Source organism: Aythya ferina, assembly GCF_964211825.1.
Source record: "Aythya ferina genome assembly, chromosome: 1".
Taxonomy (NCBI): Eukaryota; Metazoa; Chordata; class Aves; order Anseriformes; family Anatidae; genus Aythya; species Aythya ferina.
The window spans coordinates 166,694,982-166,713,715 of NC_140296.1; the positions used below are offsets into that span (position 1 = coordinate 166,694,982).

General features: G+C 44.0%; 1 protein-coding gene across 3 annotated transcripts in view; it reads left to right on the forward strand.

Annotated features, from left to right (window-relative positions):
* The first annotated feature begins 279 nt into the window (after nucleotides 1-279).
* OSBPL8 (oxysterol binding protein like 8) overlaps nucleotides 280-18,734 on the forward strand; it is an 89,521-nt gene continuing 71,066 nt past the window's right edge. For 2 of the 3 annotated variants that reach the window (XM_084516327.1, XM_084516328.1), the window contains exon 1: nucleotides 280-381. The gene's annotated coding sequence lies outside the window, so the exon portion shown is untranslated. The remainder of the gene's footprint in view (nucleotides 382-18,734) is intronic. The other variant, XM_084516330.1, reaches the window with a different exon arrangement.

The following is an 18,734-nucleotide window of genomic DNA, read 5'->3' on the forward strand; positions in this document are numbered from 1 at the left end:
CGATTTTTTTAAAAAACAACCGCGGAGCCAGCCCCTCACGGCCCCCTCAGCCGCGGGGCGGGCCCTCCGCCGGCAGCCCCGTGACGGGGCGGGGCGGGGCGCGCCTGCGCTCGCCCTCGCCCGCTGGCGGCGGCGGATGAGGGGATCAAGCGGCGACCGGGGAGCGGGGTGCGCGCCTACGCGTGCGCGCGCGCGGCCGGGGAGCAGCCGGCGGCGGGGCGGGGCGGGGCCGCGCCGGGGACGGGAACGAGCACGAGCACGAGCACGGGGGTGGGAGGGGAAGGGGCGCGGGCACGGGCACGGGCACGGCGCCGCTCTGCTCTGCTCGCAGCGGGCCGGGCTGAGCCGAGCCGAGCCGCTTCGCCGGAGGGTGCAGGCGAGGTGAGCGGGGTGCGGGGGGCGAGGCTTGGGCAGCGGGGCGTTAACTCGCGTTCGGTGCCGACCCGATTGGGGAAATTTTGGGGAAAAAAAAATAAATAAAATGAATGCAGGAGCCGTGCCGAACAGACCCCTTTTTCCCTCCCAGTAAGGGGCAGAGCTCCTGCGAATCCCGTTTTCCCGTGAAATCGCCCTAACGCGGCGCCTTCAGAAAATGGCCATCGGCTGCCAGCCCCGGGGCGCCCCAGATGCGCTGCCGGGGTTCCCCGCGGTGTTCGGGCTCCGTAACTTGTACGGGCGAGGAGGAGTTCGTGCTGCTGCAGGAGCCAAATGCGGGGCTGGGGCAGGGAACGGAGTCGGGACGGGCAGGGGTCCTGCTGCGTGGTCCCGGGGTGTCGCTCCCGAGGAAGCCGAAGCGCTGGGGATGTGCCTATGGGCTGTAAATGTCATGCCGAAGTGACCGAGAAGCCTGCTAGGGGGTTCGGTGCTTTCTGGTGCCGGTCTCTCGGCCTTTTGTTAGGGAGCAGAAGATGAATTTGTTGCAGAAGTGGCACGGCATCGCGGAGCTGAAGCTCCCGGGTGGGCCAGGCAGCGTTTTTTTACGAGCCTACATCAAGCTCTGAGGTAATCAGGTCTGTGATTAAAAGCAGAACGGCAACGTGTGGTGCTCAGCGAGCGAGAGAATTGTAAAGGAAACGTGAAAGGACCTTGAGTGAAGAAACGGTGAGGAAACCGGGTAGTCTGACGGCCTCAAAGCGCGGGGTTTTCTTCAGTTGCGCTCAGTGTAACAAAAGCCCTGCAAACATCAAAGTTTGATGGCATCCCCCAAACTGTAACGCGGAAATCTTGGTCAGGTAACTTGTAGCTTTTAATATGCTACGCTGTTAATGCAGATCCCGCTTGCGTGGCCGATGTGCTGTTGAAGAGACGGGCAACAGCTGAGAGGTTTTTGTGGCAGGTGCTTGCGCAGTCCCTGTCATGACAGGAAACGAAATACCATGGCTCTTCACCTAGGCTGTTTCGGCACGCTGCTGAGGAAGTAAGAAGTACAGCTGCTGGATGTCGAGCAGCTCTGCCCTGAGTGAACGGTACCGTCGTTTTTCCCCTCCTTTCCCATTCCGTGGTTGTACTGATGTCAAATTAATAAAGCTTTTCTACTTTGTTAAACAGCCCGTTCAGCTAGGTTTTGTTATAACGTATAGTTGACAGCTGTATGGTTCAGCAGTGCCTCTGAGATGCAGGAGGTGATGGGCACAGTCTTGGTGAGGGGGACAAGTTTTCCCACAGGCTTCAGTTTCTTTTAGAGGGCTGCTGCTGGATTTTGCTTGAGTGATTTCTTTTTCTGTTGTCTTGTGTTGTGGTTGAAGTTGATAACCTTTCTGTTTAACTTCAGCCTGCCCGGGGTTTGCCTCCTTCCCTCTGCTGCTGACAGCTCTCCACTAATACACAATGAGGAGTGGAGCTCAGCTTACAGCTGGAGCAATGCAGCAGGCCTTGTGGCACTCTTGGGACTTCCCTGGAAAATGTTTGAGCAGATGTTGAGACTAGCATGGCTTTTGCAAGTTTTTTAGGTGTCAGAAGGTCTAAATTGTAGCCAGAAAGTACAAAAAGTAAGTTGTTTCCTTTGAAAAAAATAACATTTACAATCTTGGGAATTAGTAGAGACAATATGTTGTTACTTTGTGCTTACTTTGACCCCAAGCTTGTACGATCTGCATAATTTTGGACGTGTTTTTTATTAAATTAACTTTTGCTCAAGGACATGGTTTCTCTGCCTCAAACTCCATCAGTTGAAGCAGAATAGCAGCAGCTCCTCGTGGCTTTATCTTAAAGAAACACTTGGCCGGCTCATGGTAACAGCAAGTCGCGCGCTTTCCAACTGGTTTGTCTCAGCCAATTCATTTTTATAATTTCGTACTGTTGACTTGACGGAGCTTAGTGTTTTGAGGATTGCCATTATGTGCATGCTTTCCTTTTAGAGGTCAGGTGTTGAACCCTGTGAACTGAGCGGTGTTTAGGAAACAGTTGTTGTAATAGGGTGCTGATTAGCAGAAGGGTTGGATGTTAGTCAGAAGGGTTCTGTTCGGCGTGGCTGGTTCTGGATTGCACACAGTCGAAGTCCCATGCAGTGTTTTGCTGTGTTTGTTGTAAAACAATGTTTTATTCCATCTGTACTCTACAACAAGAAAATCTGTTGCAGATGTAATGTATATGGTAGCATAAAAAGCCTCTTGAGAGCAGCTAAAAGTGTTTGACAGATGGTAAGAGGCATTTGGGAAGCGAGATTTTCGTTTTGAAGAAGTAGCTTTTACTTATGGTCCAAGATGAATAAATAATCCTCATTTTCCTCACACCCTTGGTTGTAGATGGGAGTTTTAGCTCCGTTAGCTTTTTCCCTCAGTGTGCAATATTGGTCCTTCAGCCAGTAAAAATGTCACATCTGTCTCTCTGAAAGCTCCTGAGGTTGCAGTGACTTTGACACGATGCTGGAGTGTGCGTATCCGATCTTCCTCTGTTTTTTCATTCAACTGTTTCCCTTCATATCTCGTTTTAATGTTCTTTCAGCATCTAAGCTTGGGTTAGTTCATGCCCTATCTGCATGTTCACACGTTTTTCCAGTGCAATAGTCCTGTCACCCAGTGTTTGTATTGAAGTACTGCAAAAGATGGTAATACGACTATTCTGGTGAGATGAGGGAAAGCAGCTTGCTTCTTTCAGAGTTACCTTTTCCTTGCCTGCTGACAGAAGCCACGATATTTTGAAGACCAGAAGATTGCTTTTTAAAAGGCTTGGGTTTGGGAGGGGAACTATATTGGTCATCATTAAACCCATGGAAAAAAAATATATTTTTTAATCAAAGTCAGTGTTGTAACACAGCTTAGGGAGATGTGTATTGTAGGTAATTTTTTCATCAGTGTCTATTTAAGGAATTATGCGTTGGTTTTAATATTCATTTGTCTGAAACTGCTAGTAAGCTGGTGGTCAATAAACCAAAGAGGATACTTGTTTGTGGCTCGGGCTTTATTTATCTTTTTATCAGGAATAGATTTAATAAATTAAATAGCATTTTTAACTTCTTCTCTCCACCCTGCCCTCTCCCCTCCCCCAAAGCAACAAAGCTTGTAAATGATTTACCTGACTCTTCAAACAGCAGAAACATCATTCCAACACAGGGTTTGTCCCGTGTACAGTAGGCTTTTCTCTAAACACCTATACAGTGCCTCATCTCACCAGCTGGCATGTTTTCCACGAAGAGGTGTTCCTTAGGTGTTGTATTTTTACAGATGATTTGGAGAGTTGAGGCAAACAGCACATTAGTCAAAACTTGATGATGTGAAGTAGTGGGAGTGTTATTAATGGGAGATTTGTGTGGTAAATGCAGGTTTGGTGGCTGGCTAATTCATAAATTATTGAAGGCTCTTGGCTGTGTGCTAAAGCAGAAATGATTCATTTTAAGAGTTGTGAAACAGTTTTTGGCAGGTACGTGGCAGGTTCCTTCGCTTGAGATTTTATGGGGAAATTTTTTTCTAATTACTGTTAAGACGTAGTAAAAAAGGATGCTTCCACAGGTGAAGCGAGTCCTCTGGGTGAAGCTCAAGTATTGCCCCGAGTGATCTCATGCTCTGGTTAACACATTCAGGTCGTACATTCCTGCAGTCTGTGAAGGTTCACAGAAGCGTGTGATGATGCTCTAAGTCTGTGATGAGATGTTCATCAAGTGGCACTGAGTTAAGGAACTCGCTTACCTGAGTGCTCAGCTTCCCTCTTGTAGTTAGGAGATGGAAAAAGTCGCTTGGGGGGAATATGGGAATGTTGTCAGAGCGTGTGGGGGTGCAAAGAGGAATTAGATCTGGTCAGGGACTTCAGGTCCTTTAGGCAAACCCGACACTCCCAAATCCAAGGGCCCCAATGAGGTGCACCCACGAGTGCTGAGGGAGCTGGTGGATGTTACTGCTAGGCCTCCTTCGCCGTGCAGGTGTCTGGGTGGCAGTGAGCCTGTACCCTTCGTAAAGCAGGTGCAGCTCTTAAGCACAGGAGGGATAGATGGGACATCCTGCAGGCATTGAGACGGTTTGGCTGCCTAAGCTCCAGTTCTGTGTTTTGCAACTGTGGGGTTCAAAAATTGCCTTGCTGTGCTGTACCAGGGGAGTGGGTTTCCCATTATTTGTCATTGGAGAACTACTCTAAGCGTGGCTGCAGCCTGAAAACAAATATTTAACGTGCCCCTAGGAGACGGCCGCTCTCCTTACTCGCGTGACATTACCTGTGCCCGATAAGAGCTCCGTTATGTAAGGAGTTCCTGTTGAATTACCAGGAGCTCTCGTGATGTTTCTCTTGGTATTTTTCCAGTGGGAAGCCATCACAAGAATTAGTTTATTGGTGTCCTGCTGAGAACTGAGCCAGTTTAGATATCCCGTTAGAGCAGTGCAATCAACTACATAATGCACAGAAATGTATTGGTTGAAACAAATATATTACTGTGCAATGGCCAGAAGGTAAGGTATGTTACTCGGGCCTGACTCTAAAGTGCCAACCATTTAAGTTTTTCTTCCCACTTATCAATACCCTCAGATGTAGCATAAAATGGAGGCAACTCATTTGCTTAATGGGTTCACTGTGCTTTTTGTCCCTTTTAGAGTGTCCCATTGTGCCTGCAGACAGGGTCAGATGATGAGCGTGCTGCTCGCATGGGAGGATGGCAGCGGTGTCTGCTCCTTGTCTGTGCTGCCATCCGTGCTCCAGCTGCATCAAAGCTACACGTGTGTGTGTGCTTTATTCAGCCCTGGCTCCCTGGCTTTACAGGTGGCATCCGAGCTCAATGTAATGGCTAGGCCCCTTCATGGGTGGAGTGGGGAAAGTTTTTTCATGCTGCAGCCTTATCCAGCTGCAGAGAGCCTGCGAAGTCAGCCAGGCGCCTCCAGACCTCTCTTCCCCTCAGTAGGTAGATGTACAAATTCACTTTCTGGAAGAAGTCACCTGCTCTGTGCTCTAAATTATACATTTAAAACTCTCTTTTATACAGTAGTATTCTTACACAGCCATAGAGCTTCAGTACAAAGAAGGGAAGGCTGTGCCAGGGTGGCTTCTGCTCTGCCACACGCTCTCCAAGGGTTATAATCTCTGTAGAAGCTGTGCAAGATGCATCTACGTGATATATTTCCATTGCTAAATGAACTTCTGTAGAAAACTGGGTGGTGGAGCTTATTGTCGACAGCAGAGACAGCTTTTGGAGTATGGCCAAAAAAAAAAAAAATCACAGCTTTAAGTTTTTTACCTTTTTAACCATGTATTTTATGTGTTGGACAACTGTACTGGCACGCGTGACATATAGTCCAAATCAAAGCTACGTTCTGACGCTATTTCCAAGGCTGTTTTTTTGCCGTTGGCACATGTTTTATAAAGCAGTACATTAGCTGTAAAATCTTCAAAGCAGTTGTCTTCTGGAGTGCTCAGCAAAAAAAAAAAAAAAAAAAAAAAGCTGTGACAAGAGAGAAAAATTAGCTTGTGAAACAGCTCTCAATTTATCTCCACTGGCCTATTTTGTACCTGTTTGTTGATGCTGCTCCTGTGTGGATTTTGATGTAATACCCTGAATCCATTTGCCTTGAGCTTCAATTTTGCTACTGCTGGAGCTCAGTATTTCCATGTTTTAGAAAACTTGCCTCTGCTATTTTTTTCCCAACCCCACAGTACGCTTCATAACGTTGCGCTATGTTAATTAAAGTATCTGCATGAATAGTGCATGTAATGAATGAACTATAAATATGTATTCAAATAACTCAGCTCAGTTTATTATAAGAAATAAATCCAGCTCTCCAAGGACATTCTGATAGTTTTTAATATTTCACTGTAGTCAGTTCAGTCAACTTCAATTGATTACAGCCTGTGTAATTAAAAACAACAAGCAAAGCAACAACAAAAAGCAAACAAAACGGGGCTAAGTTTATTTCTGTTGTCTGGCCAAAAAACCTGTTGTGATTTGTTTTGCGTAGGTTTTTTGGATGAAAATAATGTACCAGAAAATCGTTCCAGTAAAGAATGAAATTCCTAGAGTGTGAAATGTGATTTTTTGTTTTATTTTTTCTTAAGAAGACTTCAAAAGCATTGAGCTAGATTGGCCGTAAGTTAGAACCCTAGAAGACAGCAATGAACTTACCTAGTAGGGGCCTGCTGAAGTTCCTGACTTCAATATACGACAGATGTCACTGCAGCAAATCTCTTAGGTGTAGCATAGTCTGCCCCAAACACTGGGCATGTGCACCCAGGTGCTACTCAGGAAGGAAGGGTTTTGCTTGATGTCCTGCCTTGTAATGGCAAAGTTGGATAATTAACTGCTTTTTTTTTTGAGTAAGCTCTTGGCTTATATGAAAAATGGAGTTGCGCTGCCTTAATTTTTCACAAGACAGCGAAAAATAAATTAGGTTATAAATGCCTTTTAATGGGAGGGGCAGAGGTGCAGTCTTTCTCCCACAAAGCATTCTCCAAATCCATTAGTTGAGCTGCTTGGGGGTAAAAGACGTGTGCAGTATTGCCATGTTTTTCTACAAGTCTTAAAAGCTGCTGTTCTGCTCTTTGAGGGATTATTGAGCACTCAATATTCAATGTTTTTTATTATCTGGAAGACTAACTTAAAAAAAAAAAAAAAGTGTATGTACTTTAAATATTTGAAAAACACTGATTTTTATTAAGGCATAGTCCACGTGTAAATAAAGTATCCAAGGACATTAGGATGATGTATGAGAATGGTACCAAAGGGAAGTTTTATCTTTTCCTGATATACTAGTCCTAAAAATACAGGAGTAGCCCTGAGGTGAATTATTAATGTGATGAAAATGACAAGAACTGAAGACAAGTGCCACACCTCCTGCTGTTTAGCAAACATTATCACTGATCTTTGAGTTATTACTAGTGTGCTTGATCCAAGTCTAGATGAAACAAAGTTTGTGTAGTAGCTGAAGCGAAATTAAAAGGAAAAATAAATTGAAGTGTAAACCAAACATGACTTGTCAAAGACTCAAATAGTGGCTCATGTGATTGGGAAGGGAAAATCGGAACAGTTTTATGGATGTGGGCTTTGCCTTGGTGTGAGTTGAGGGTTTCTGACCGTTCGGTTTCCTCCTAGCTGGCAGTGAGGCGGTGAGGTACTGCACATAAGCTACACCATTAACAGCCTTTGCATTGCAAACCTGGGGCAGATGCTGTAATAATTTGGCTTTGACCAGCCTCTGGGATTGTTACATGCATTATAAAGCCAACCTCTGTCTTGCGTATAGCATGCCAGGTTTTATCTAATTGTTGAAAATGTTTCATTTTGCCATTTTGAGCTATAGAATTGAGTAACCGGTCGTCTGCCAGCAGAATTCAATATAGAAAACCTTTGGGAAGGGAGGAGAGGGGTCGGTGCATCAAGAGTCGAATTTAGATCTTGTATGGGGGAGCCAAGATCAAGGTCCTCAGGAAGAAATTTCAGGATCAATACTAATGCTCAGACTTAGGTGTCTTCCAGCTCTCCAGATAGTAGTCTCGGAATAGGACGTGCTCTTCTGCTGTTTGATTTTGTTATGGGGAGAGCTCACAGTGCTCTGTGCTTCTCTGCAGTATCGCTACTTTTTTTCTGTTTGTGTTATTTTCTAGCTGGAGCAGCTAGGAAAGATAAAGCGACGCAGGAGCGGGAAGAAGGAGGATTGAGGAAGGCTGTAAAATCCTTACTGCAGCAGCGTGTAGGGTGAGAGGGTGAGCTTACTGTGACTGTGCCTGACTGTGCTGCAAGTGGCTGACATGGGAGGTGCCTGAGGTGGGTGCTCATCACTTATCTCTTGGAAGTGAAAAAGACTTGCACAGCTTTCCTGAAGAGCAGATGTGCATACACCTGGTGGACCTTCCCTGTCCAGAGTCAAAGTGGCCTGTTTTCTTCTCTTCTGTGCTGCCTGAGCGGGATGGTGAGGACCTTCCACATGTTAGTTTATTGAGGAAAGGACATCTGGGATTGTTTTTTCTTGTCATATACAACCTGCCTACTTTTTCCTGCAACTCCAGCTAAACTGCCCACTCTGATTTCCTTGATTCCTTGTCATCTTTCTCCTGCCTTGGTCTCCTGCACAGACCGTGGTTAACTTGCTGCAGGGAATTTTCTGTCTCATTCCTCGCAACTCTGGGCACCGTATGACTAATCAAAGCTTTAGCTTTCTACAGAAGATAATAGTTTTAGAAGGGGGCATGATCATAACCTTGTGTTCCTTCTTGATAGCTCAGATGCTGTGGAGGGCTGCTAGTTTGGGGTGGGAGGATATTTTTTTTGTCACAGCATGGTTCTGGTGTTTTGGTTAGGTGGTGGATTCTTATTTATTTATTTATTTTAGTTTTATACTTGCAGGTGGTATAGAGCCACTGGTACCTGCTGTCTGCATATGATACAGACAGGGCCTGTGGAGCATCTGCTCTACGGCAAGGAGAGGCTAAGCCTGTAGAACATAATTTGTGTGTGAGCATGTGTATATTTGTGTGTGTAAAAGAGCTGTGCTAGTAATACTAGAAGCAGATAACTTTCATTGAACAGCTAGCTGACCATCATCAACCTGGAGATCGCAGCTAGGTAGGGCTTGAAGCTAATGCAATTGTAAGGGTTAATGTGACCCAAAGTCCTTCATATTACTTGCAGGCTCCTTTAGAAAAAGAGGCTTTTGTATGGATACGCAAAGCAACTTTATATAATCCCGAAGATGCAAATTGTAGGCTTTGAAGATAACTCGTTGCTTTGATTAGTGTCTCTTTAAAAAGCTTTCCTAAATTGAGTTTGCACAATATATGAAAAGTGGCAATCCTAAGCCAGTAATTCTGGCTTCAATTATTCTACTCAAGATTTTACTAGATTGGCTATTTTGGCCAGGTAGAGGCTGAGAGATTCACGTAACAGTACGTTTCTCCTGTACTGAAATTACAATTCTGTGATGTTTCTTTTCTGATCAAATGAAATTCTCATCAGTAATAAAAAAAAATGTAGTCTCTGTGATTGTAGAGAGAAGCCAATAAGCTAATATTTGAATCTCGTTTTGTAAGCCAAATTTAGGACCCCGTGCTTCCCTAGCTGTAAAGATTTGCTGCGTGGTGTTTGTAAAGCCAAGTACCGTGGTTCTCACTTGCAAATAGGATTGTAGTTACACTGAGCTGTCCCTGACTTGTGCTGCCACGAGAAGACAGTGGACAAATCGTAATGCAAACAGCTACGTTAACATGCCAGCAATAGAAACTCTTTTAAGGCCTCTGATATTTACAAGCAAAATGCAGATTCTGTCTCCTTGAATAATGCACAAACTACTGAGTGTAAGGAGAAGTTTTAAGACAGGTTTTCAAACTTGTCAACCAGAAAGAATTGCCCTCCTTTGAGAAAGGCTCTCCTTCCATTAAAAGAGAAAGTCTCGTCGAGGTACAGAAGCTCTGAGCATCAAGCTTATGCTTGCTAATCAAGACAGAAAACAGCGTGAAGAGCTGCCCTGTAAAATGAGGGGAAAAACTGCTGAAAATAGATCTGAGAGTGTGAACAGACAGGTCTGTATCGTGTTGGCTACTTGCAGTGGATATTAATGGTACACGTTTATTACAGTGCTTTAAAGAGCTGTGCTTGATATTCTCCTCTATGAACATCCAGAATATTTCCTTTTCAGCCTAATGGTCAGTTCCTCTCAATGTCACCAATGCCATTTGATGCTCAGCTGGGAACAGGAGGACAGGCTTTCTGTAAGCCAGGAGGTGTAAGGCAGGGAGCCCTGTGGTGTGTGCAAGGTGTTTGTTTGTTTGTTTTTTATTTGTAGAAGGCCTCTGCTTTGGTCACTGCCATTTCAGCTGGTAGGTTTGTCGTGGTTTCGCTCGAGTGGGCAGCCGAGCTCCACCACAGCCGCTCTCTCACTCCCCCTCCTCAAAGAGGAATGGGGAGAAAATATGTGAAAAGGGCTCAAGGATTGAGATAAGGACGAGAAAATCACACAATAATTATTGTAACGGGCAAAACAGACTCGGCATAAGGAGATAGTAAGATTTATTGCCTACAACTAACAAGCGAGAGAAGCGAGAAAACAAAGGAAAAAAAAAACAAAAGCACCTTCCCCCCCCATCCACCCTCTTCCACCTCCTCCCCCCGAGCGGCGCAGGGGAACGGGGGAATGGGGGTTATGGTCAGTCTACAGCGCTTCTTCTCTGCCGCTCCTTCTCGGTCACTCTCGTCCCCTGTGCTGTGGGGTCCCACCCACGGGATACAGTCCTTGATGAACTGATCCGGCGTGGGCTTCCCACAGGCAGCAGCTCTTCCAGAACTGCTCCAGATATGGGTCCACGGGGTCCATCCCTCAGGAGAAAACTGCTCCAACCTGGGTCCCCTACGGGCAGCAGCTCCTGCCGGGTCACCTGCTCCTGCGTGGGCTCCTCTCCACGGGCTACAGGTCCGGCCCGGAATCTGCTCCGGCAGGGGTCTTCCACAGGCGGCAGCCTCCGTCGGTGCAGGGCCACCTGCTCCACCGTGGTCTCCTCCATGGGCTGCAGCGTGGAACCCTGCTCCACCGTGGTACTCCATGGGCTGCAGGGGGACATCCTGCTTCACCATGGTCCTCACCACAGGCCGCAGGGGACTTCTGCTCCAGCGCCTGGAGCACCTCTCCCCCTCCTTCTACACTGACCTTGGTGCAAGGCTGTTCTCTCACTCCCTTGACTCTCCCGGCTGCTGTCTGGCGCAGCGTTTTTTCCCTGTCTTAAATATGCTCTCACAGAGGCGCAAAACAACATCGCTTATTGGCTCGGATCTGGAAAACAATGGGGCCCTTCCCAAACATGGGGCAGCTTCTAGATCTTTCTCACAGAAACCACCCCTATGGCTCCCTGCTACCAAAACCTTGCCACGTAAACCCACTACAAGGTTACAAATTGTGCTGCTTTGCTTTTAAGAGCCATGTTTACGTTGAATTAAGACAAGCTTTAGTGCTTTTTTCCTCGTTTTGGCACCCAGACAATATTTTTCTTCAGTGAACTTTTGAAAGTTGTCCTTGTATATCTTATCGTGGATTTCTACTTTCTTCCCAAACAGAGCTTGATTTATACCAACAGGAAGAGTAGAGGTCTGTAGCTGGTTATTATTTTCAAGAGTTATAAAGTAATGAATAAATGCTGCAGCTTATAGTGAGTATAAATAGCTATTTTTATAAAGTAATTAAAAAAGTGGCCAGAACATATTTTATACACATTTTTGACTGTATTTTATTATCAAATGATATTTATTTTTAATGAAAGAAAGTACAACTAAAATAAGAACAAAACTGCTTTTTCATCTTGTTACTTTTTCTTCTGATTGACAGATTGCTTTTCTAACTACCATTCACTTATGAACAGGACTTCCATTGCCAACAGAAAGCTCAAAAATAGATATAGCAGGTTTTTCTCTGCTTATCTTCTTTCATTGTGACTTTTCTTTGTTCCTTTACATGGATTTCTTTATTTCTGAACTCCGTTCCCTAGCTGAGCTGTATGATAAACTGGGGAGTCTTTTGTCCTCTTAGCACATGTACAAGAATTGCCTATGCCTCTGAAATTCTTACAGTCTTTGTGGTTCTCATGCTGTGGATAGATAAAAACAATATCTTTTTAATACATCAGCTCTTCTTCAACTTGCAATGATAACTTGTTCATCAGGTTACTAAAGACTCAGCGGAAAAATAAAGCTATTGATGGTGTATTCTGCTTTTGGAACAAGACCTGTGACTTGTCTGCAGCACCATGAGCACGTGGTATTGCTGGGTAGGACTGGGAGGCTTAGGGCTCTTGAACCTTGGGGTCTTTCAGTTTTGGTTTTAATTTTAAACTTAGGAAATGACGGGTTGCTGCATCTTAGGTAAAGTAGCTTGTTTGTCTGTTGTTTGTGACAACTACAGACTAAAGTTTTCAATTTTGTCTTTTAAAATCTGGACGTGGAATACTGTCTGACAGCAGAACTTTTGTGGAGAGAGCATGTACAAAAGCATCGGTACTGGTGCTCCCAGTAGAGGAAGAAGCTAGAGTGACAGAGACTTGACATCACTCTCCACGTATAGTGTCCAGAAGTGATAGCTGAAGCATCTGAGACGTGACAATAGTCCGGGCTATTCTTTGTAGACATCGGTGAAGGCTTTGAAAGAAATGCTTTCACTTCCAGCATTAACAGTCTATTTCATTTCATGATTTATCTTTTTTTACTGTTAGTTTCTTGTAGGCGAATGAAACATAAACTGTTCCCTTAGAGGATATTTCTGTCTTAAGTTCGGACTCGAGAAGTTTAGGTTGTCTCGAAGGACGAGTAGCATCTGTTGTGATTCATAATTCTGAACGCTGTCGGGGGAAGTGCTGGAGAAGCAAGCTCTTCACTCCTAAAACACATTTCTGAATATAGTTCTGTGCCTTCAGAGAGGTGATGTTTGCATTTGCCCCTTTATCTGTGAACCCTTGGTGGGAGGGAAGGAAGAGAGGTTTGTTTTCGTTGTTGTGGTGTGTTGCTGGTTTTTGGTTTGTTTGGTTTTGTTTGTTTGTGCTTGTCAGGGAGCAGCTGGTGTTTTCCTCACTTGTAACTCGATATAAGCTACCCCGCTGCAGCCTGCTCCCCGCCTGCTGGCGCTGAACGGGCCGGGTAGTGAGATCTGAGAGAACAGAGAAGTAATTTCTGAGCAAGTGTGATCTTAATGAAAAGCTGGAGAACATCTTGAGGGAAGGAAGGAATGTGTGTGGATGTTACCAGGGTTTTAACTTTCAGTCTGAAAGCCTTCACTGAATTCTCCCCTTGCCCCAGGCCCCATTTCCTCTAGTGTGAGGGGTCCTAGAAAAGACCTGAGTCTTGAAGGAGGAGAGAAGAGACAATGGGGCATTTATATTTTCACTTCAGGATGTAGTAGACAGAATTTGCTGACTTGACTCAGCACCTGCCCTCTTCTTGTGATGTGATGTTACTATTGCCATCCCTATTTGAACAAAAGCCTACTTCAGCTCTATGGACTTGCTCTCCACCTTCTTACAGAGTCAGGAGAGCTTGGAGTTCATGTTCTTGATTAAAAAAAAATCTTTTTTTTTTTTTTTTTATTTTCCATGTTTGTCTTGTAGCCTTCTTTCAGACTCTTGCCCTGTGTTGTTAACTGTTTCAGTCACGTTTGTCTGGCACTCTTAAATGCCTTTTCTCCGTCTGAGCTTTGTTCTCAGGTTTCTGCTTTGATGACCGCATTGTTTGGCACCATGCACGACTGCCACGTCTTCCTATCTTCTTTCAGATCATCCGTGGCTGTAGCAGTTTTATCTTCAAGCCCATGCATGCACCATCCTTTTTCTTCTTTCAGTTAAGTAATGATATTATGTATGTTTTTCTTCCTGGCTGCTGGCCTACTGACTTAGCAACTCAGACACCTGGTGGCATTCTTCTGCCTTCTTTTCATCACCTTCTGGAGAACAATACTGGTGTATGTAAGGTTTGTGCATGCAATATACGTGTGTATTGTGCTGTTGCGAGATTTTGAAAGTTTCTGCCTGAATTCTGTGCTGTTTAATCTTTGCTGCTTAACTTGTATTGCAGAGATCATGCTGGTGTAACTCTGTGGGAGAAGCTGCAGTGGAGGTGCTTATGTCAGCAAGTGCCCCCTCCCTTTCTCTCCAGCCAAATTACTACAAATGTGAGCTGTACAAGCAACGACAGTAATTCCCTGCTCCTCCCAGTGTGCATTATGTCCAGGGAGGTTGCTATCAACATAAACATATTTGCTAAGAAAATAACATTTCTAGAAGTCCTACTGCTGATACTCTGGCAGAACGCAGTTGTATCAGTCTGTTCTCCAGTGCAGCCTTGGACTTCATGATTGCAGACTTAACAAGGATGGTATTTTATTGTCTTGGCTTTTGCCCGTCCTTCATCACCATTCCTGATGTCTCATTGCACTTGTAGTTCCCTGCAAATGTTTTGCTGAGTAGAGATGACAATAATTTTGATCTAAAGAGAAGCAGGTTGTCCTTTCTCATGTGAAATGGAAGTGATGGTGTGTTATAAATTCTGACATGGGAGCGTTTTGGTAAGCTTGCATATTCGGTCTCCTCAGAGAACCTCTTTGAGCTAGCATTTAAATACTTCTCTTTCACATGGAATAGTTCAATTAGAAGAGGCCTTCAGAGACCAGCCTGAGATAACTGCCTGACCCCTTCAGGGCTAAACAATGGTTAAAGCATGTTACTGAGGACATTGCCCAAATGCTCCTTGAACACTGACAGGCACGGGGCATCAACCACCTCACTGGGAGGCCTGTTCCAGGATTTGGGATGCAGACAAGCAGAAGATTTTTAGCTGGGGAGCACTGAAATTGTTGGTGAGGTGGTTCCTTAGATATTGGCTGGCTGGTGGTTGATCCATTTTGCTAGCCATTAGGAAATTGACTTCTATTGCTTCTTTGACACTGCAAAGCTTGTGCCATATGGGTCGTGAGGTGGGCAAGGGTAACTTGCAGACAGCAGTGGTCACTCCTGGGAAGTTCTGCATGGAAAGCTTGGGGCTGACGGGCCAGGGTCATCTTCAAGCAAAGAGCTGGAAAGCTCAGAGTGAAACTCAAGTGCTGTGCAGGCCAATGTTTTATGGGAAGTCTGTGCCCTGATTCCAGGGGAACTGGAAACGCAGAGGATTTAAATTAGTACAGAAAGCTTGTTTTGATTTTGGTCTGCTGAAGTAAAATGTCCGATCCCATACACATGAACAGTTTGTGGGTCTCTGTTTTGAAGGATGTTCTTCGGTCAGCTGCACTAACTTGAAATGTTTATGATTGATCAGAATTAAGGTGAAGGTCCTTACCAAGCCAGCTGGGAAGGGACCAAGGTTTTGCTTTTTCAAATTGATGCATTTTGTGTACCTGCTTACTACAGAGGGTAAGTTCTGCCAATGCTTGAACTGAAGATTCGTGCAACAACCTCGCAGTACGTTCTCTGTATTGCACTATTGAAGTTAAGGTGGAGAGGTGAGCTGTATAAAACACTGCCATCTACAGCACAACTGTGTACGATAGTAGTCTAAGGTAACAGCAATCAAACTAACTCCTCATCAGGGTTAAATGCTTGAATAGGTTTTAATGTGATACTGAAGTTTTGGAAGATTCTGGGAAGACTTTTAGACACTTTGTCAAGCTACTGTAAAGTTCTGCTGTGAGAACTGAGCATTAACTTTAAAATGTTGGTGAGCAGCTCAGGTTCATTGCAGAATCAGACATCACTTTATGTGCTTTTCTTTCTGTTAAATAAAGAAAATGGTTCTACCTAGTGTTTTAATTAAAAACAAAACAAAAAAACAACACCATGAGTTAATTTTTTAGTGTCAGAGCAAATAATGATGATGATTAATGTGAAGGAATGGATGCAACACGAAACGAGAAAGATACACGGATTTTTCTTCCATTGAAATGATGCGGCAGCCTCCTGTACAGAATAGCATTGAAAAATTGTGACATTACTCAATAAGCAAAATTTCATACTTGGTTTAAAATCTTAAAATTTCAAAGCTCAAATCAGGAAGGGTGGAAAGCAGGAAATGATGATAGTAATTCATTCTCAAGCAAAGCTAGAGTGCTTTTGCTCTCCACCCGTGGCAGTATTGGTATTTTGACATGCAAAATAGCACTTGTTCAGGGCGTGTGTATTCTGAAATGCTCTGTTAAGTGTCTGGACGTTGGTGTGCTGCAATCTTTTGTTCCCTTCATTAGTTAGGGATGTGACTGTAATCTTCTATTCATTATTCCATGATGTGGTAATGGAATAACATACTGATTGCCCCAGCTGCAAGAGAATCCAAAAAAGAAACCCAGCCTACTGTCAGAGACCCATTAACTTCTGAATTTCTTGGCAAGTCAACATGATTTATCGTTATTTTGTAAGTGGATATATGATATCCATTGTGAAGTTCCTAAAAACGCTTTTGTCTCAATGAGATTAAAAAAAGCACTAATATTCAATAAAATATTTTAAAAGTTCAGAACTGGTTTTGTCCAGTTTAGAGCACTGTGCATCTAAACAGGAATGCTGCAGCTCTTAGAAATAGTCTTGAAAATGGGTGGTTGCTTATGATCTTGGGGCGTTTCTTACTATTTTAAAGCTAGTTGGATTTACAGAGGTGATCTCCAAGGAGACTGTACCATTCTTAAATGTGCTTTCATAGTTTAAAAAAAGAAAAAAACACTTTCAATCCGTAGTCTTTTAGCTGGCTGCGAGGTCTGTCTGAAACCTTAGTTTGCGATTAAGTATTGTAGGCCAAGATTTTCCATGCTTTTCTTATCTTTGAAGGCAGCAGCCAGAAAAATTAAATTCCAGATCCATCTACCTGTCTAGCTGTTCTGCTAATTTTAATACAGCAGCCCTAGAAAAGGCCATTTCAGTAACATAAATCTTACATGTCTTTCCTTGTTGATACTTGTTCTGCAGGGGAGGATGAACACGGCCACCCTGCTGGGGCTGAATGAAGTTAAACTCCACACGTGAACTATGCCACGAGAGCTGGCCCATGCTGATACAGCCAGTGTCTGTCATTATGGATGGGCACAGGAGGGCAGAATCCAGCTGTGTAACACACCCAACTTATCTTTATCCTTTGTTTCTATGCCTATTTTTTTCTGTTAAAACTTGAGTTGTGTTGGGATCGAAGAGATTAATCCCTTCGTAAACCTTAAATGTTCCAGGGTCTTAATAGAGAACTGGAGAATTCTTCAGTTATTGAAAAAAAGCGATTTAGTTAAGAATTATGATTTTTACTTAATCAACAAATCCTCAATGCTAAGGAGACACTTGTGCTCTTCTTTTCTTTCTTTATTGAATGCACTATGCCATTTTCTAGTCCCAAAGAGTATAGACTGCTTAGCATTTTAATTGGTTTTCAAGATGAATTCAGCTTCAACGTTCAAGGCCACAGGCAGGGTTAGGAAGGTTAATTATACTTATCACCATCTGAAAACCGTCAGCCCCATTGTATAGCACGTATTGGCACGGTGCTCTTCTCGTGGAGGGGGGGCGAGTGGCTTATTTCTGCATGATGTGACTGGAATGCTTCTATGTGTGTCTTGGGTAGGTGGCTCGGACGGGCAAGCTTGTTGGTTGGTTTACACTTGGTGCTTATAAACGGCATTGAAATACCCAAATGGCTTTTCGGTTCTGATCTGGAATTTCTGAAGTTAATAGCATTCCTAATTAATAGCATTAGTTATCAGATCATAACTTTATATTTCACGTGTATTTGACATAATCTGGATATGAAAAGCTTAATTTATGAATGTCAGAGGCTTCTAAAAGCTGTCGTGGGAAAGTAAAACACGGCATTGCATTGAGAACTACTCATTTATCTTATTTCTTCCCAAGCTGTGATTGTTAGGAGGAGAAGGCAGCTCACCTCTCCCTGAATTCTGCTGAGGGCTGCAAAACGCAGGAAGGAAATACTTTCTTGCAGGAAAAGTTGTGCATGCCAAGGTGGTTTTGAGACTAAGGGGTTCTGCAAACCTGCTGCTTTCATTGAAATTACTATTATGCATGATTTTTCATGCATTTTTTTTAGGGAAGACAAAGAAAGCATGTTTGTTATGGGACTTTTTAGAGAAATCAGAGCTTTTAAAACTTAAAGCCTTTAGTTATAAGTGTGGTGTATCTGCTGAGCTTCCCTGGTTTGCATTTCTGACCACTGGTTTTGAATACTCAGTCTGGGCTCTCAGTCAGAAAAGGAGTAAAAATGTGTGACACCAGATTTTTCCAGTTGCCCCTTTTGGCATAACTCGTGGTTGGAAACACAGCTCCAGATATTCTTCTAGCTACTTCTGCAGGAAATCTAAACCGATGTATTCATTTTTCCTTCTTCTGACGTGTCAGTGCTGTGTTTGGAAACGTGTCAGAGACCGTACGTGCCCAAGGAGAGGGAAGCATGACCATGAGGACGTCAGGGACACGTCTGTTATGGCTCTGGCACCTGAACCATCACTGCTCAGATCCATTTGCACAATGCAGGAGGGGAGGGAGGGTTTTATTCTTTGCCTGGGTGCCAGGCTGTGAGATAAGTGTGTGAGTGACCTTCAAAGGAACCTGGCATGTAACGTGATGCTTGGGGGCGCGCTGAACTGCCGTGGCAGGGAGACACGTCTCGAATTGCTTGCAGCTAATATTATCTTGGTAGTTAAGATAATGATATCTCACTATTGGGTGCAATTTTATATATGGAAGTAAACTATAGCATGCCATTAAAAACTGATAAGACGTCTTGTCGGGTTTGGTGACCATGTTGGACTGAGGTAATGTTGTGAAGGGAAAGATGTCATTTTTTTTTTTCTGTTTTGTTTTGTTTTGAAAACTAAACCTGG